The sequence below is a fragment of the Talpa occidentalis genome, unplaced genomic scaffold (assembly GCF_014898055.3).
Source record: "Talpa occidentalis isolate TD23 unplaced genomic scaffold, MPIMG_talOcc4v2.1 talOcc4.13, whole genome shotgun sequence".
NCBI lineage: Eukaryota > Metazoa > Chordata > Mammalia > Eulipotyphla > Talpidae > Talpa > Talpa occidentalis.
The window spans coordinates 65,020,126-65,041,347 of record NW_023601322.1 but is presented as its reverse complement, the minus strand read 5'-3'; the positions used below and the strand labels follow the sequence as shown (position 1 = coordinate 65,041,347).

The following is a 21,222-nucleotide window of genomic DNA, read 5'->3' as shown; positions in this document are numbered from 1 at the left end:
TAAATTAATAGAATGAAATAAGGTCCCCATTGCCAAAGTAAAATGGAAAATTAAAGCAATAACCAGTTAATTAGGGCAAAAGGATTTTTTTTATGGTTATAGGATCATATAGAATCATGGGACTAAAAGGAAATCTGTGTTCTTACTCAGTTCTGCATTCTGATTATAAGAACAGGAGGGCACACTTAATCAAGTTAAAGGGGACCTTTCCTGCAATTTGGAGAAATATTTTGGTTTTCCAATCATTTATAATTTTTCCTTTTAATGTTCAAGAACTCACCATCCACTTCTCTTCTGAGGAAAGTCATATCTTAGTATATGTGCTGCCGAAGCAAACACTGACAGTCTTATTTTTAACTTAAATGACACTCACTGTAATGAAAAGCGAGCTGCAACTACACCAATTACATCAATCTCCCGCTCTTCTCTATGACTATCTGGCCTCAAATAGCACTAGGAAATGGTACAATATTCCTTAGGTATCTACAAAAAAGTAATCAAAATTCTACTAAGCCATACTGAAGACATCAACTTTTCCCTAAGTTATCTTATGTCATTTCCTTTGAAATACATCTTTCTATTATAGTGTAAATTTTTCCTCTAATTTTTTAAAGTAGAAAGATCAGTTCATTTATCTTTTAAAGTTAATATATTATAGGTCAAATTACTTTGTGCTCATGTGTTACAATTAAAAAATCACATAGGGTAAGTTTCTTTTTTTGGTCTAGCAGAAGGATCATTTTTTGCTATAATATTACTTACATTGGATGTTGTTGAAGTCAACTCAAACCAATAACAAGTTTCCAATGAAACGAAAGAGTTGCTGTGTGAGAAAAAGTAGGTTAGACTGGAACTCAGGAGGACAGGCTGGAATCTGGTTCTCATTCTATTAGGAACCTGCTGTGTGAGCTAGAGGTAAGTTACCAAACCTTTTGGGGCTTAAATTTTGATTCCTGTGAAAGGATAAATATAGATTCAAAGAAACTCTCTATTCTCTTTCATCCCTAGAATTTATGATTCTCTGAACAGTTAAAACAGATTTAGCCTGAAGCTTTTCATTTTGAATTTCTCTTTCTTCCCTCTCTCTCTTCCTCCCTCCACTCTACCCCTCCCTTATCCATCCATCCATCCATCCGTCCATCCATCCATTATTTATATTTTAATTCACTGTTTTCTTTCCATCTATGCTTTTTCCCTTTCTCTTACACTTCCTTTTTCTTTCAATAACTTTATTTCCTTCTATATTCTTTTACATGTCCTAGTTCCTTTTATTTTTTCCTTAACTTCTCTCTTCCTCCCTCCTTCACAGCTTTCTTTCTTTCTTCTCTTTCACTCTTTCTCTCAGCAACAAATCACTTCAAAATCACTTGACATTTCAACAAATCCATAAAATACCAGTAGTTTTATGGGCTGGTGTTAACACCTATTATGACCAGTCAGGCATTGCAAACTGATGTGAGTGCTGATAGAGTGGTTGTAAGGCCTTGCATGGAAGGTAGCCAAATCAGTACATAGCTATTATTTAATGATGCCCAGAGACTAACAGGAAATCTACGGCAAATTGCTTCACAAATTATATAGTGGCTCCTTGCCTTCTTGTTACTGGCATGAAATAGATTTGTGAAACAAGGTTCTGACATACAAATTTTTCTGTCATAGGAAGCTTTAAAGCTCCTTTTTAAATATAAAAATTAAAAATATCTTCAGACAGTAAATGTCTTTAAAAAGAAAAGATATAAATGAAACATTTGGGGAATATTACAAAACACTGACAGTCAAAAGGTCTAAATTCCATAAAATATAAATGTTTTTGCAAATTGTATTTATGAACATTATTATGTTATTTATATATACATATAGGCATATTTCAGTAAAAAGTAATTATTTTTATGAGTAGATAATCCATACATAGGAAATAATAATGTTTTAAAATGGCCTGAAGAAAAATATTAGTGTACATTTCCTTAGCTTTTAGTTTCACCATGCACATTTTTAACATGAATTTGAAAATACTTTCTCTCAATAAATACCTTTGTTAAATAATACCCCCCCCCAATTCTCTTAAAAGTCTAGGTTTTAAAAAGTCCAGTCCTTCAGACTGCACCACGAATTATTCTTCTTAACTTACCATCCCTACTGAAATACTCAGAATATTAGATATCATTGCCATTTGCCAAATATGTTATAAAATTTAATGAAACTGGAAGGAATTGGGCCACCTTTGAGATACCCTTCACTTTTATCTTGCCTCAGTACAATGGAAAGTTAAGAGGATCTGGAGTCAAACCACACCTGGGTTGAATATTGGCTATGCCTGTGTGTCCTGGGTTAGGTTACTCAAATTACTTGAACCTCAGGGTTTTCATCTATAAAATAGGACTAATACTAGTAACTCTTTCATAAGGTTGTGGTGAAACTGAAGTGCTATTTTGTACAGAAAGCACTTAGTAGACTACCTAACACAGAACCAAAGAAATAAGCTGTGGAGAAAATGATGGTGATATTGGTGACCAAAGTTTTTAAGAGTACTGATCTAAAAGTAAAAGAACTGATCATAAAGATGAGGGATACTCCACAGACTATCTGAAAATTTAGAAAGAGATGATGGAATGTCACTTAAATGCCAACAAAAGAACTTTGCAACTTATTCATTGTTTGAATCTCCATTCCCTTGACATCCCACTGAGGCAGTATAATGCAGAATGGTATCCCATTCTAGTGACTAACCGAACTAAACTCTTCCACAAATTTAAATACAGTACAGTGAGGGAAAAATAATCAGAAAAAAAAAGAGTGGAACAGTAGGGGAGAGAAACACATCCAGGTCTGCCTATAATTTGACACAATATGGGTCAAAGTCTAATAATATTCCAAAATGATGAGAAGTAACCTTGACAACCTAGGTGATGCAAGGACTGAAAGAATAAGAGATTCACAGAGAGACAGAAGAAAATCTGGGCCATTTTCTTGGTTCACTGATGACTCAAAGCTTTTGCTTTTTGAGCAGCCATTGTAAATCATAAACCAACGTGTTATTTCACTTAATCAGCAAACATCTGTCAAATATTCATAAAATACCAAGATACTGGGCTAGACATTGGAGATACAGCAGTATTATTACCTGTCTACAAAAAGCTTCTTAGGAAGGTCTTTCCCATTTATAACCAACAGGGATGCAAATTACCCCATACAGAAACCCTGTAAGCTGTGCCCTGTTGGTGTTATTTTATTGGCTAAGGGAACTGGGTTTCAGAGAAGAAAATACAGGTGGAAAGGATCAGTGCTAATATTGAAACTTCACTCTGACTGGGTTCCATCATCATGCTGAGAGTGACAAAAATGGGAATGAATTATTTTGATTGGGACAACAGAAATAAGGAAAAGGATCAGAATAGACTAGGTTTCGCTGCATTAGCAAACAAGCTCCAGATCTGTGGCTCCACACAACAAAATTTTATTTCTTGGTCATGCTACATGTCATGTAGATTGGTTGAGGGGGGATGGGAGAGATCCTGTTTCACATCACTACTGAGCTCCACCATCTGGAACAGGCAAGTTACTCAGTTGCTGCGACAGCAAGAGACCATAGAGAATCATTGAGTGTTGCCACTTATGTGTCACCTCCAGTGTAGCTCACTGACCAGACCAGTCACATGACATTACCCAGGGTTGGGATGGGGTGAGAGGGTGAAACTCTTAATAGGAATCCATGGAGGCACTGCTTCTTGGAATATGCAGTCATAGGATTGGCATCTGGTCCTGAGACTAGTGGTTCCATATTTTCACTGTAGGTACCTTACTGGTCTCACCCTGGTCCCTGTACTGGCCCTCCCTAACTTAAAGTGTCAAGGAAATGTGGTTTTTCTCCTGTATCAGAGTGGAAAGTGGAAGGTAAGGGGATATAGGTGAGTACCAGTAATGTGTAGTAGTCTAGGTTTGAAATCTCAGCCTTATCTGTGGCATAGTCTTCTGTTCCTGGCAGCCACCAACTCTTGGGGTTTTAACCAAACACAAGAAAAGTGCTAACACATCAGGTGTTTGCTGTATAGCGGGTATTGCGCTAGACACTCTATTGGCACTCCAATTACTAATCTAGATTTTAGGTGAGAAAACTAAAGTTTAGAGGAATCAAAATCACTTGCCCAAATCATTGTTAATAATAAGTAAAGTTGAGATTTCAATTTATCTATCTACAAAGCCCTTTTCCTCCTGGTCTTAAAACTATATGCCACCCATTCTTGTGGGTGCTCACACTCATGTTATATTCTAAACTTTGCAAATCAGACTGAGTAGATCAGCCCCAGATGAGATATTTGGAGCAAAGAATACCGACTTGCAACTAGTAGGAAGTATACAGAGATATCATCATCAAAGATTTAAGCCTATGTCATCAACACATGGTGAGAGAACAATTTTTATTGTTGTTTTGGGTTTCCACGTGAAAATGCAGTGCCAGCTGTTACTAACAGATGTAGGATACAGAAAGAAAAGTCTTTCCTAATCAGATGTAAGATTGGGGCAACTCCCTGCCTCTCAGTTTTGCCAGCTATCAAATAAGGGGGTTTAATTGGATCCCTAAGACCACCTCCAGTATTGACCTTACAAAAATTTGTGTGTGGTGGAGACAGGTAAGATCACAAGGACAGAAAATATTTTTAAAAACATAAAAATATTCCTTACAAAGCTGAAAACACTGCTTATTTCAAACAAAACAAAGAGGCAGGGCCTGATTGCTAATAATAATGCAAATGTATCATAATATTCCAACACAGAGGTGGAGAATCATCTTTTAATTAGACAAAAATGTAAGGTTAACTGGAGAGATAGAAGCAGTTTCACATGCTAATTTGCACTGCTTGAGTTTTCTTTTGTCAAATGTTAAAGTGTTTATTCTGGGTTGTTGTACAGAAAATATGGAAGGAGTGTGAATGGAGTTAAAAGTTTGACTCCTCCTCTGGGCACATGGGACCTTCAGACACCTCTGAAAGGCTGAAAGACTGTGAAGACAGAGACAATAGATGTCCTTTACAAAGAAACTGGGGGAGAACTAATTTACTAAATTAAGGGGGCGGAGCATTTTGAAGCAGTCATTAAGGATGAAGTCATATGCACCAGTGCACACAAAAAACTTTGCCTTTACTTTTTTTTTTTTTTTTTTTGGTGGAAACATCGGGCAAAAACATGTTGAGAAAAGAAAACTTTTCTGTTTTGTGCAGCAGGATCTTGCTGAGAAGAGATGAAAACTTGAGCTAATTACAGGATGTCTGTAAAAGAAAGGGCTAGCTTTATATTTGAGACCTATTTTTCTCCCTACAGGGTAGACCATCTAATGTAAAAGCAATGGTATGCTGTGGGAAATAAATATGGGGTAGGAAACAATGAATTGCATCTAATATATAACACTGTACCATGAGGCTTATTAAAATAGCATTCAATTTATACTTCCTTTTATAAGTGTACCAGGAGAAAAACAGACAACTCTGAAACCTATATGATGAAGGCCACAAGACTGTACATTTTCTTATGTGTAAAATGTTGCAGCTTTTTTTATTAAAGCTGTCCCATTATTGGCCGATCCAGAAGAAAATAAATTACATTTTGGAATTTGTTTTGCATATACTTGAAGAGTGGGACCTCTAAAAACTCTTGAAATTTCCCTTCTCACGGTCCTTTAGTTCCTCTTGCCTTTCCCGGTACTACCACCTTAATTTCAATCCTTTCCCAAAGTTCTATAGACTCTTTAGCCTTAAGATGAAAAATAAAAAGTTGGGAATAGTTTGGTCTTAATCATTCTTGGAGTATTCCATGTGATCCTTTAATCACAGCATCCCAGAGATTAAGACCATCTCTAGCCATGTCCATTCTAAATTAACCATTCTAATTAACCATTCTAAAGGGATTAGGATTTGATCTAGGCAGAGTGACATCTAATCCTCCTGGTTGCTTCCTGTAGGAGTAAAATGGTTTAAAATCACTCAGAGGGGAATTTTCTGTTTTTTAAAGTTAACTGAATTAAAAAGTTTTTTTCCCCCATCTCTAAAATTTGAATGAGTGTGTGTGTGTGTGTGTGTGTAAATTTGCTTATAAAGACTAAGCTGGTCATTATCTACTTCCTACCTGTGTGACATCACCCACACTGTCAGGTACCTGACTGAGCCTTGCGAGCTCAGAGACTCAGGAAATGGGACTTCTGTAATCTATTCTCCTGGGGAATCACATGTATCTTGCCCTTCTCCCTTACAACCGCCCACCATCCTCTGTCCACCTCTACCAAACACTGTTGAAAATCAATTCTCCTCATTCAGATTCAGAAATCTCGAAAGTATTTGGAGAACATGACACTTACATTGTTTGATAGTGACAATCTCCTTTCAAGCTCATCATTCCTGATTGTCTTTAAAACTGAGACTATGCCATCTGCAATTACTATCATTCTTGCAATGTTGATTTTTTTTTAAAGTTTAAAACTACTTCGTTAAAACTAGGTATTTCTCATATGTGAAAAAATTAAAAAGACTGAACGACTGACTTTTCTAATACTGCCTGTATTCATGTGCTTTTGATTTGCAATTTTTGCAGTAGGACCATAAACTCCATGAGGGCTGTGACTGTGCCTATTTTTGCTCACCTTTGTTCTTTCTTCCACATTTTAGAACTGTTTCTGGCACTCTGCAGATGTTCAATAATGTAACCTGTCAAGCATAGGAATGAATGCACCTACTTTGGCTATGTACTGCACTTGGTGCTTTGAATATAGACATGAGTAAGACAGAGCCTTTGCTATCAAAGCCTCATTAAGGACTACTCTTCTAATATTCTGTCAGACCTGCTGGTTTTATGCAAAGCAATTTAAATGGACGTTCCATAAAAACTCTGGTTTAGGGATTCTAAAGGAATTTCTACTCCCAAATGTCTCTCCCATTAGCCAGATGACAGGTATTTTCTGCATTTATCAACAATGATGACAGCAACAGCAAACATGATTTATAGGTGCTGGTACTATGTTGTGGATGCCTATGACACTTGTATGAAATGCCTTGCATATATTTTATAATAGTTCTCATCATAATTCCCCACCCATACCCCATCCCTTATGGTTGATGTTGTAATCATTTTATTGATGTGGAAAGAGAGGCTCAGAGAGGTTATATGCTCTGGTTGGTATACCACCTATATGCTTGTAAGTGAAAGTAGTTGCTTTCAGCCCTGGCTTGTCAGGCCCATGTTCTGTCTCTTGGCTTTTCCTTAAGGATAAAGTAATTTTTCAGAAAAGGCAAATACTTTGATAGTTATTACTCTGTCTGATTAGGTCCCTTTAGAAAAGAAAATTGGCACCTTTTGATTTGATGCTTCCAACTATTCATTGATAAGTGGTCCAAGTATTGTATCCCTGCTGTATGAATGAGGAACTTGGTACTCCTTATAGGTCACAATGACAGTATTCTGTCTCAAGTTAACTGAATTAAAAAGAATTTTCCCCTCATCTCTAAAATTTGAATGAATATACGTGTGTGTGTGTGTGTATAAATTTGCTTGTAAAGATGAGGCTAGCTGAATGGGGAGGGAAGCCTCCTAGAGTTTCAGAAAGACATTTTATGTTGTGTTTTCATCAAGGCATGGGTCTTCAGGTAGCATTTTTGCACCTAGACCAAAGTGGTTTAAGAGAACCAAACTGGTGATTGGTGATTGTATGACCCAAAAGGCTGATGATGGTCTTGCCTCATATCATTCCTTGAAGGATAAGGAAAGAGTCTCTTCATTCAATCTCTAGCACCTTCTAAACAGTGGTCCTCAGTGGGAGTGATTTTTTTTCAAGATTTATTTATTTATTTATACAAGCACTGGGTACAGTCAGAAGCGCGGGAGGGTAAAAGAATTCACCAGAGCCAGAGCAGGAAGTAGAACAGGCAGATGGACAAAGTACACTGCTGAGGGGAGCAGCGGGTGGCACGAGAGGTCTGCGCGCCATGTGGGACCCTCGCCTGTGGCCGGGGATCGAACCAGCGCTGCAGAGGCTGCGGGCAGCTTCGCAACCCAGCGCTCAACCGCTGTGCCACCGGGGAGGCCCCTCAATGGGAGTGATTTTGCCTCATTGGGACATTCAACAATATCTGGAGACATTTTTTGTTATTATAATTGGGGTTGGTTTGGGTAGGTACTACTGGCATCTTGCGGGTAGAGATCAGGATGCTGCCAAACTTCCTACAGAGCAATGTATGGACTACCCCATAAACACAAATCCTTATTCTTTCAAAGAAGTGTAGAAAAAGCAGATAGCTATGCAGTCAAAATATTTAAGTTAACATTTGAAGTTATTTGTGTAGGACCACTGAAGAGGAGATATTTTACTTATTTGAACATGATAGTATTTAAAAATATTTATATTGCTCCCAACTAGGAACGATTATTTGTAGCATCCTTAATGAAAAAACATCCAGTATTTTGAAAACAAATTATTATACAACTAATAAACTGTCATTTGGGGTCCTTTCTCTCTCTAAATAATCTAGAACAAAACAACATTGCAGTAAGCTCAAACATGGTCAGTGGAGTAAATATCAAACAGATGGTTGTAGAAATTTAAAATTTCCTCTAAGCAATGAGAAATATGAAATGAGATTAATATAAACTTTTAACTCACCAACTCCTTTCTGATGCCTAGAGAAACATTCCATTTAGAAGTGATTCTGCTTATATGGCTTTAGTCTGTACTTCTTGCCTTCTATCATTTGTATTGGGAGCATGTGCAGGTAACCAAGAATTCATCAAGAAGTATCCTGCAGCATGAGTTAGGCATAAAGGGCTGCCATTGCTCAAGGTTCCAGGCATAATACATTATTGGACACTGGGCTCTAACTCAGAGTTTGAGCTCAGCAATACCAACTTGTCCCCTGAAGCCAGGTTCTCCATTTCTATCTTCTCAAGTCTGTGTCCTTGCCAGAGAAAAGGATTCCTCTCAGTTAATCTTTTAAGAAACATTAATTTTATTTTATGGCAAACCAGATGCTATGTGAATACTGGGAGTATGTACGGTGTGAAAAAAATGCACATGGTCCCTGTTCTAGCTAGGAGGACAACTGAGAATTTTATAAGTGTCTATGTAATTACAACTGTGGTAAATGTGATAAGGAATATAACAGGATTTGATGAGTGAACACATAGGGGACCCAAACCAAGGATCTACATCTGGGGGTGGGGGTGGGGAGAGGGCTAGGGTAGGGTTGGTTAAGGAGGTTTTCTCCATGGAAGTGAGATTTAAACTGAGATCAATATGATTGATGAGAGTCCATGGAAAGTATGTTTCAGGCACAAGCTACTTTTTAGCTTCTGCTTACTATGCTTTTGACTCACATGTAAATTTACCTTGCCCATAGGTCTTTGTGCCTTTCCAGCAGCTGCTACTTATGCTTAAAGCCTTATTCTCTAATAGTTCTGCCTTCATATTTGTGAGAGAGGGAAGGTGACTAGGTCAGTTCATCTTTTCACCCTCGGTATGTATGATTTTCGAGTTATTCCTGTTTCTACAACTAGAGTCAAATTTCTTATTGGGCATAAGCCAGGGTCCTCAGACAACCTTGCTTTGCATGTTCTGGAAGATTTCCTGCCTGTTGTCACATGCTAATCCTTTCTATAGACAAAGATGGAGTATGGACTGTGTAACCTGTGCCGTCACAGTGTCATATATGATTTACCCTAATTACTAAAATCAGAGGAGGAAAGGAAAGCTTGAGATATTTGTCAACATCTTGATGACTTGCTTTTTAGAAATCACTTTGGATACAAGAGAAAGAAGCATGCCCCCAACCTGGCCCTCCACCTATCATCACTGAGCTTGGCTGTAAGAGAATGATGAGGAACTAGGGAAGAATAGGGAGAGAGAGAGAGAGAGAGAGAGAGAGAGAGAGAGAGAGAGAGAGAGAGAGAGAGATCATGAATCTGAGTACACCTAGTAGCAAGGAGATACAGATTTATTTAGTGACTGCTTTTGAAATAAGAGGCCAATAAATATGTAAAAATTATTTTGGATATTTATATGGTTTTTCATGGGAAAAATTTAAGGTCTAGAGCAAAGACCTTTTATGAGAAGTTACAAATAATAAGAGCTACTGATTTAAAGAGAACATGCACACTGAGAAACCGGGAAGCACCAAAAAATGGGGAAGAAAGTTAATGAAGAGGAAGCAGGGTGGGAAGGGGATAAGCAAAACCCATCATGTCTCAAAAATTTGCAATCTGACTTCTTGGCTAAGCATGTCTCAGGTATTGACGCAAAAGTGGGAATCCAGGAGGAGGAAGGACCCTGACTCTGGCCATAGAGAATTCTTTGCAGATCCCCTAGACTGTCCCCATCTCTACTCACCACTCAACAGTATTAAATCTGCTTTTGTTTCTCCAGGAAGCCCTTCTGGAATTCGCAAGACATTGTAAGACATAACCTCATTTTTGCACCCATAACTTCTTCCCTACTCACCCTTCTAGTATGGATTGATGGTTTTATTTCATGCTGAACACCTACTCTTCTGGACCCCTAGGCTGGCAATGGATTTGTGGACAGGGATTTGGCTAGGTCTTATTTTATTTTCTAGAGGCTAGTATAGATACCCAGCTGATACTTAATAAATGTCTGAGAAATGGAGGAGGAGTCAAGGAGAGAAATTGGGTAACTTTATTATAGTTTCTAGATAGAAAGACAAATTTAGTGAGACTTTAGATTTCATTCATTCATTCATTCATTCATCCAATAAATACCAGTATATACTAAATGCCAATCATTGGGTAAGATATGGATCTGGCCTTTGAGGGCTGAATCCCCACTAAGGGTATGGTGAAAACAATAGACAGTGGTGAGGGTGGCACACACTGTGAATATAATGAATCATTAAAATGGCCAATTTTATGTCACATATTTTTACCAAAAAAATCAAAAGAACATATTATATGGTAAACATACATGAAGTTCAATGACAGGCAAACTAATCTATAATGCTAGACAGGTTCTGCTCTGTGATGCCATATTTTACAAACAATTGAGTTCCAAGTTTATTCTGCTAACGGGAGGCAGCAGTGGAAAATGAGAAAATAGTAGATAGGGAGTGAGTTCTTGAGACTGTGGTATTTTTATTAGAAAGGAGTAGGGGAAAGAAAAATTTTTGGAGGCAGAAATATTTTATTTGAATTAGTGATTATATGTGTGTATACAATTGTCAAAACTCATCAAACTGAACATTTGGGATCTGTGTTTCTAATTGTAGGTTAGATATTCCTCAACTAAAAAGTAAAGCCATGGGGAAAAAAAACACTGGAAGAGGAATTTAAATGAGCAACAGGAAGGGCATCAAATCTCACTAACGGATTGGTGTCAGGGAGAAAAGAAAGTTGGAGATGGGAAGTGACATGTCCAAGGTCACATTGCTGGCTGATGGTTGAGCTGAAAATAAAACCTTATTTCCTGATTCCTAACTTGGGGCTCATTCCCTGCACCTGTTGTGCTAGTTACTGATCTCTCAGCCTCAAGACCACTGCCATAGGTTCTGCTCTGTGAAGCCACATTTTATAAATAGCTGAGTTCCAAGTTTGCGCTGCCAATGGGAGGCAGCAGTAGAAAATTAGAAAATAGAAGACAGGGATTGGATGCAGCATAAAGCTCTGGTTTTTCGTTTTTTGTTTTTCTAAGTGTCAGTGACAGATTTCCAGAAAAGGTATGAGCATCAGCCTTGCAGTGTCTCCTCAGGGGTACTGATACAAACCTTCTTGTGACCCCACCCAAAGTTCCCAGTACCAAGTCCCCAACCCAGAAATATGAATTTAGACAACACAGTTCCCCTCAGAGGTCTAAGCTGCAATTACAAGCAAACTTATGATATTTTCGCCTAAAATGCATCCTCTCTCAATGCTTCCAAGATCAGTGAATTAGGTTATCCAAAAATGCCTTGACACCTCCTTCTCCCTCACTCCCTTTATCTAAAACCACCACCAAGTTCTGATGATTCTACCTCCTAGAAACCTCTTATATATGTCCACATCTTCTCCCTGCTCCCACCCTAGGCTAAGCTTCCATTACCTCTTGCGTGGACTTTTCTAATAAACTCCTAACTGACCTGACAGTCACTTTGCCCAACCTTGCTGACTATTTATTCTCCTTTGATTTAGTATTTTCAAGCAAAGAATAAGGATTCAGGACACTTGATGTTTAGTCACAGATCTGGTAAGATCCAGGAATAAATTAATTCAATTCTCTACCTTTTCTAGATTTCCCCAATTATAAAATAAAATATTGGGGTCACAATATTCTCTATATAGTATGTATATATGTATATATAGAAATATGTTATACCTATATGCCAATTTTAATTATCAAAAAGGAAATCACAAAAGTAACAATACTGGACCTGGATGCTGAAGAATGAGAAGGATTTTGACAGTGTTTCAACTGAAATCCATGGTCTAAAGAATATGGCATGTATCCTTTAGCAAAGGATACATTTTGTCTAGCAAAGATGGCAAATAGCTGGCAACCATATTAAAAAGTTAATTTTCTGGGACATGTGATGAGGTAGCCTAGAAATAGTACCTTTTCTCAAGTCTTTCTCATTTTATTAATGGCACCACCATTTATGAACTGCTCAATCCCAAATCCAGGCATGCCTTTGATTCCTCTTTTTCTCCCCCAACCCACATTAACCTCATCAGCAGGACTTGTCACTATGTTCAAATACAGTACAATTGCTTCCCATTTCCCACTTCTCTGCTACCAGTTAAATCCATGCTGCCATTGCAATTGCTTCTAAGTGCTTTCTCGTCTTCTATACTTGTTCACTTACAATATGGATGTAAGGAATAGTCTTTTGAAAAGGTCAGTCAGATAATTTTCCTTACTTGCTTGAAACTTTCTTTGGACTTCCTCCTGCACTTGGAATAAAATTCAGATTTTTTTATCTGAACTTAAAGGTCCAGAAATGATCTGACTTACACACTGGGTACTGGGCTTTACAGTCTAGATTCCCTTGTAGGATAGAAGGATTTATTTGCCCAGCTGTTGGGAATGCAGCTGCCAGAGAGCCCTAATCTATCAGCCATGGCTGTCACAGGGCATTCCAGAGCCAATGATTGTTCACCATGAGGTGTGAAGACCTGTCCCCCTTATCCCAACACTGCAGAGCTTACTGAGGCTTCCGTATGACCACATTTCAACTCAGCTTCTACCCCCGCCTGGGCTTACATCCTCCTTTCTCCCATTTGTTGGTAATACCAAGAGTCAGGGAACCCAACTGACAACAGCCCCTTCTTAACTTTCATGGCATTCTCCTCATGCAACTTAGTCATCTCACACTTCTTTCATTTCCTCTACTGTTCCATGCTCCTTCTGGCCTCAGGCCATCACTCTTGTTTATTCCCTCTGTCTGGAAACCTCTTTCTGTTCTTTGCCTGGTTAGTTCTTACTCATCCTGAAGAATTCAGTTCAAAGGACACTTCCTTAGGGAATTCATCCCTGATCTGTCAGACTCACTCAGGGGTTCCTGTTATAAACTCTCACCACACCCTATACTTTTTCTAGGCATTTACCTCTTAACACATGTTTAGGTCTACTTTTCTTGCTAGAATATAAGATTTAGGAATACAATGATTTTTATATTTTTTATTACTATGTCTGCCTTAGCACTGAGCATATAATGACCTTATGTATAATACATGCCTAATACAGATATTTATTGGATGAGTGAATGAGAAATTTAATTCCTCTTAGTGATATGCAGGAAAAGGCAATGGTAAAGGTCTAAGTAATTGTGGCTGACAACAGCTTATTTTCCTTCTCATGAGAAAACACACCCAAACAAATCAGAAAAACAACAACAGAAACAAAATAATCAACTTAAACAGAAAAAGGGTCTGGGCCACATCCAGAGTTGAAACATCAGTTCCTAGTTAGAGCTGCCATCAGCTGACGCTGCTGAATGTTTCAGCCAATTCAGGAAAGAATACTGACCTCACGGGAGATGATCAAAATTCCTCGTCTTTGACCAATGTAAAGTTACATGTGCCCCCAAACATGTAAAATGTGTGAATTAAATAAGATCAAATTCAAGCCAAGCAGCATCTATCTTTTCTTTTAATACTCCCAAAGTTTCAATGTTTACATTGAAATCTTTGATGTCTTTGGACTATTATCTATTATACAATGTAACAGTCAAATTTTTGAAATTAAAAAGAAAAGAAAAGCAATCAAATAAAGGGCTTTCTCTGACTCCAAATCTAGAAGCCAGAAAATATTAATAAACTACGCAAAAATTAAAACAATTTTGCAGACAGAAACCCCATAAGCAGAGACAAAATACAAATAATGCATTGGGAAACTGTAATTGCAATTACAAATTGTTTATCTTGCTGATACATTAAGGGATGACTTGAAGTGGAGAAGAAAAAATTCAATAGAAAAATTTCAATTCAATAGAAAAATGGACAGAAAGTAAAGCACAAAGAAGGTAGAGCAAATGGCATCTAAATATATAAGATTCTCAGACTCACTATTTAGCAGAGAAACTACATTGAGATTACCATTTTCTACTGATATTGGCAAAAATCTAACTGCTAGCTCTTTCATTCTTTGGTGAGGCTGCTGGAAAACAGGCATAATAGTCCACTGCTTGTGGATATGTAAATTGGTAAACTCTCAGGGAAGATAAGTTGACATCAATAAAGCAACACACATACCCTTTATCCCAGAAACTCTACTTTAAAGAATTGATCCTACAATTGTACTGGCACATGTGTGAAGGGTCAATGTAAAAGAGTTTTCATTATAACATTGTCTGTAACAGCAAATGATTGGAAAAATCCTACAGCACACTAATCAATGGGAAAATCTGATGATTTCTAAGTACTAGTTTGCAAAGAGGTTGAAGATGTAACATTAAGTGAAAAATAACACAAAATGCATGAGTGCTATGGTAGTTATCTCTCTTTTTTTAAAAAGATTTATTTATTTATTTTTACAAGAACCGGGGTACAGGCCAGATGCATGGGAGGGTGAGAAGATTCACCAGAGACAGAACGGGGAACAGAACAGGCAGACTGACGAAATACACTGCTGAGGGGAGCAGCGGGTATGACTGGAGAGGTCTGCTCGCCATGTGGGACCCTCGCGTGCCCGCAGGGATCGAACCGGCAATGCAGAGGCTGTTGACAGCTTCACAGTGCTGCATTCAATCGCCTGCGCCACCAGGGGAGGCCTTATGGTAGTTATCTTTTATGTAACAAAGAGGGAGAAATAATTTTCAGAGTGAAATATGGGTAATAACAGGATTTTCTCTTCTTTGTGGTGGTGGTTGTGGTGTATGATTGGGTAGAAGAGAGAGGTTGGGAGAAAACACTTTCAATGGATACCTTTCATTATCCTTTATTTTTGAACAATGTAAGACTCAGTACTGAATATTCCTTCTTAAAATTTTGTATTACTTATTTACAAATTAAATGATAATACAGAGAAGCACCTAGAAACACCGCCTCGGTACCTCACATTCTCGGTACCTCACATTGTGGAGACAGCAAAGATAGAACCAGTGTCAAGGAGGCTACAATCTACTGTGGAGATCATATTTAAGCAGGAAAATGAGAAGAGTACTAGAAAGATAATGACTGTATCAAAATGTGAGGCGATGAAACAAAGTGTTGAGCATGAGAAGGATTAGGGACAAAGCTGCTGGGAGGGCCAGAATTTAAGATGTTGAGTTCATAGGAAAGATACAAGGAATGAGAACTTCAAGACTGAATGAGCTTGGAAGGCAGGACATCAGGCCAGGCACTGCACTAAGCCCTTTGCTGGGGCCACATTCTTTAATCTTCCCAACAATTCTAATGAGATCTTTACTACTATTATCCCCTTGGCTGGGTGTGCAAGGTGAATTAAGTAACTTACACAAGGTCATTTAGCTATTGCAGTAAATGGTAGAACAAGGATTCAGCAGTTCTTCTGTCAGCAGTTCCTCCCTCCCTCCTCTTTAGAAAAAAGAACACTGTTTTCACTGAGATGAAATTTACATATAGTGGAATGCAACGATCCCAAGTGTATACTCACTTGTCACAGTTCTGATTTCTACCACAATAGATTAACTTTTTCTATATTGTTGAACATATCCATACATTTTCATTGCTGACAAGTTTTCCATGATACACATATATCATGATGTGTTTAACCATTCTCCTGCTGTTGGAAATTTGAGTTGTTGCAGGATTAGGATATAAAGAATAAAACTACTGTGAGTGATCTAGTACAGAGTTTTGTGTGGACATATATTTTTATTTCCCTTAAATAAGTACATAAGAGTAGAACTGTTGGGTTATAGAGTAAGTGTATTCTTAACCTTAAAAGAAACTGCTAAACAACTACAAAGTGGCTATCCCATTTTATATTCCCACCAAAAATGTTTCACAATTTCAGCTGCTCTATATGTTCACCAAAACTTAGTATTGTATTTTGATTTTGGCCACTCTAGTGTATATGAAATGGTATCTTAAAGTTTTAATTAAAGGTATTGAGCCCTTTTTCATATACCATTGTCTGCTCATACATCTTCTATGTAAAGTAAATATTCAAGTTTACTCCAACCTTACCTTACATCCTGTTGTTGTTTTTTACAAGAAGCTCATGTTTTAGTTAGATCTTGTTTTGGCATCCAATTTGTCTGTATAGTCTATTCATTTTTAATGTAATTACAGATAAGTTTGGGTTTAAGTCTACTATTTGTTATTTTCTCTCTTTGTCTATTTCTCTTTATTCTTCTATTTGTTCTTTCCTATTTCCTTTTAGTTTTAATCAAATATATATTGAATATTGTATTTAATTCCTTTTTTGACTTTTAATCCTTTTCTTTAGGGATTAAAATATATATTGCTTACTAATCACAGTCTATTTAGAATTAATACTATACTACTTCATATAAAACACTTAGAAAAACATTCTATGGTCTCTATGTATTATCTGTGCTATTTCTGACACATAATAGGAGCAACATAAATACATGCTAAATGCATGGAGGGCCAGTCAGGCTAAAATATCCAAGAGAAGGGAAATGTCACATTGTAAGTTTGACCACAGTTAGTCTTGCTGGATTTTCTAAGTCCAAGCTTAGTTGTATTTTTATGGTTTCATTGAGATCATCCATATCAAATAAATACATGCCCTTGAAAATCTAAGGGATACAGTAGAACAAAGTAGAAAGAAGAGCAAATTTAAAGTTAGGACTATTTGTTGAAAATTAAAGAAACCCAAGTCAAATTGTTTAAGCTAAAAACCAAAGAATGGGCAGGAATCATCAACTTCCAAAAACAAAAAGTTGAGGAATGCTGGATCTACGGGTTAAGACATGTTATTAAGCCTCTCTATATCTTTCTTTCAAACAGACTCAGTTGTCTGTTTCTCTTTGTGTATTGGCTTCATTCTCTTTTCTGGAGGCAAACTCTCTCCACATGGCAGAAAAGATATTTTTTGGAAACCCCAAGCCTATATTTTTTCAACTCATAAGAGTCACAGGATTATGATTGACTCACCTTGAGTCATGTGATCCTCCCTGAACCAACCACTGCACACCAAGGACTGTGGGGTGGTGATTGACAAAGACTAAGTCATGAGCGTTCTTGCTACTTGGTCAGGGTGTCACTGACATTCCCCTGCAGGTCTCATGGAATGAAGGATGAGTTTTTCAAGGAATTTGAAGAAAGTAAAGGGCAAAAATATGATCTGATTTATAGCTGATCTTTTCTTTAGATTAATTTTCTTATCTACACAATGATCTCTGAGATGTTTTCATAAATGTTGTAAGCAATACAAACATCTCTCAAAAGTCAATGAAAGAATATTTACATAATAAAATATCACACAGTAATGAAAATAAAGTTACATATTTCAACATGGATAAATCTGAATCAACAGGGTGTTGACAAAAATTCAACTTGAAAAAGGCTATGTACAATAGTATGCCATTTAAATACAATTTTTGAATAAAATAAAAATACAAAAGTCTAACACAAAATTTTGGATGGCATCTACTGCAATGAGGGGAAGGGGGGAGAATTCACAGGGGTTTTCAAATCTATAACATCTATAATGTTTTGCTTCTTTAAAAAGATATGGAAAGACATGACTTAATATTATGACTTGGTAAAGCTGAATGGCAGGGGCATAGGTATTTGTTACTTTATATGCTAAACTTTTTTTTTTTTTTAAGATTTATTTATTTATTTATTTATACAAGCACTGGGTACAGTCAGAAGCGTGGGAGGGTGAGAGAATTCACCAGAGCCAGAGCGGGGAGCAGAACAGGCAGAGTGACGAAGTACACCGCTGAGGGGAGCAGCGGGCGGCAGGAGAGATCTGCGCGCCATGTGGGACCCTCGTTCGGCAGCCAGGGATCGAACTGGTGCCGCAGAGGCCGTGGGCAGCTTCACAGCCCAGCGCTCAACCGCTGCGCCACCGGGGAGGCCCTATGCTAAACTTTTTTAATGCTGCAATTATTTCAAAATATCAGTATAGGTGACAATACAATACTATTTACCATGTTCCAGGCACTCATTTAATGACTACATCAATCAACTTATTTAAGCCACATGTTAGTTTTCTATTGAAGGGTACCTAGAATGACTGGGAAAACTTGAGTCTCTGCACAGGCAAGCAATTGCAGCCAGCTCCAGAATTTTGGGCTATAGTATCATAGTGGAAGCCAAGAAAGTCAGCCCAAGGCTGAAGAAACCTAGAAAGATTTCAAGGTGGAGAGATACCTCACAGCTGGGCTATTGGAAGGGAAATGGCAAACTGGGAGATTAGAGGGAGTACCTTAAAAGTAGGGACACAACCCCACCGACTGGGAGAAAATTTTTGCACACTAATGATAAAGGACTGATCACAAAAACCTACAAAGTGCTGATGAGACTCAACAAAAACAAAGAAAATAATCCAGTCAAAAAATGGGCAGAAGAGCTAAAAAGAAACTTCTCCAAAGAGGAAATGCAAATGGCCAACAGGCATATGAAAAAATGTTCAACATCACTTGTAATCAGGGAAATGCAAATCAAAACTACAGTGAGATACCATCTCACACCAGTGAGAATGGCACATATTAAAAAAACTAGCAACAACAAATGTTGGCGAGGATGTGGAGAAAAAGGAACTCTCCTGCACTGTTGGTGGGAATGCAAACTGGTCCAACCACTATGGAGAGCTGTGTGGAGATTTCTGGACCTACTAAACATAGAGCTTCCATATGATCCAGCAATTCCACTCCTAGGTATTTACCCAAATGACACAGAAACATTAATTCCAAAGGGCACCTGCATCCCTATGTTTATAGCAGCACTATTTACAATAGCTAAGCTATGGAAACAACCCAAATGCCCAAAAATAAATGACTGGATCAAGAAGATGTGGTACATATACACATGGAATATTACTCAGCAATCAAAAAAGATAAACACATGCAATTTGCAGCAACATGTATGGAGCTAGAAGGGATCATGCTCAGTGAAATAAGTCAGAAAGAAAAAGAAAAATACCGGATGGTCTCACTCATAGCAGGAATTTAGAAAACTGAAATAAGGGATGAGGAAAAAGACTAATTAATACAAAGTAAAAATCAAAATCAACAAGCAACTATAAACCAGAGACACACTATGGGGGGTGGGGAAGGGGAGAGAAAGGACTAGGGTCAAAATAAGGAGGGGGGGTTGCAATTGTATGGGGACTATAACCAAAATGAAAATGCATACATTGTGCAAAAATGAAAAATGATGTAAGAATTATATAAAATAAAATATTAATTAAAAAAAAGTAGGGACACAGACTTGACACTGTCCAGCAAGAGAGAGGGGTATGGGTGAGGGCTGAGGGTAGCAGGTAAAGTTGGACCAACTCTGTCTGAGAACTGAACTAAGTGCTTTTATATTTTCTATCTAGTTTATTCCTCCTCAATTGTCTATAGGATAAGTACTGTGACACCCATTTTGTTAATGAGGAAACTGAATCTCTATCTCTGGGACCTGGTTCCTAGTGGTGAATCCTTCTGCTCTGGAAGAAAAAAAAATCTATGACATTTACCTTCTGTCAGCTCTTCCAAGCTCGCAGTTTCTGAGAACTTCCCTGCAATGACCTAAAAAAAAATCTTCCTTGCTGCTAAATATAGACCAGTGAAATTACTCATTATTAGATAGTTCTTGCCTTAAAAAAAAAGCCTACAGATAGATTCCTGGAATGGTGGAGTAGGGAAGAAAATAGCCTCATTTCTTTTAAAAATAAATGGGACTGTTAGAGGTGGCTAAGGCAGGCCGTGTTCACACTGAGAGTTAACCCTAGGTCAGGGAGTTCACTGTGGTGGTGCTGGGCCTGCTTGCCCAGGGCCTCGCAGGCATAGAGGGAGTCCTTCTTAGAAGTTTCTCCTGGAGGTGATTATCACCAGCTAGTAGTGAGGGCAGGATGGAGGTCATGCCCTCCATAGGAGAGGGTCCTGCCCTTAAGCTGCCGACAGCTTAGTAACAGATAACAGCAGGGCACAGAAAACCTTCACAACTTGAGCTCGTAAAATTAAATCTGTCAGTTTGCTTGTCATCACGTCTCAGGAAACAGCTGGATAGACTTTTATGAAATCTGGAGGGTGTGTTTGGGATAATCTGACATAAAAATTAGGCTCTATGGAGCACATACACATTTTCTTTGGAGGATCCCTGGGGTGAGGGGGCATTTTAAGATGGGCATTGCCCTCCAATGCATGTGAAATTGAATAAACAAGTCCGTGGGATTGTCAGTTGGGGGAAGGATGGCATAATACTACTGTTAAGAATAACTAATGTTTGTTGAGTGCTTACTACGGATTAAGATGAAGTGGACAGAGAACAAAAACAGTGTTTTTAAATATGAACCTCCAGAGGAAATTTACTGTGAGCAGATGCTCCTAATTGTCCACACTTATTAGCAATGATCTAGTTGCTTCTCACAGGGCAAATATACAGAGTGCTCCAGGGTAAGCAGTGGCAGGAATTTCTTTATTTCACGATTTTGAAGAATTCTCCTGAGCAATATCTGTCACTATGAATCACAGCTGCCATTTGTCCTGTGCTTGCTATGGCATATGCTAGGCAATGTACCATGTGCATTTACATGGCTATCTTGCTAGGCACTAGGATGATGCCCGAGTTATAGAGAAGGAAAATGAGGCTGAGTAGTTAACCTCTCACATGTGC

At 38.0% G+C, this 21,222-nt stretch overlaps 1 long non-coding RNA gene across 2 annotated transcripts in view; it reads right to left on the bottom strand.

The window, feature by feature from the left end:
- The window catches only part of LOC129145619 (uncharacterized), a 649,656-nt gene that overhangs the window by 23,616 nt on the left and 604,818 nt on the right, over positions 1 to 21,222 (bottom strand). Inside the window, exon 6 of one of the 2 annotated variants that reach the window (XR_008551419.1) lies at positions 786 to 823. The exons of the other annotated variant lie outside the window; for it this stretch is intronic. This is a non-coding gene — a long non-coding RNA (uncharacterized LOC129145619). Of the gene's footprint in view, positions 1 to 785; positions 824 to 21,222 lie in introns of those variants that run through there. 2 annotated transcript variants of the gene reach the window in all.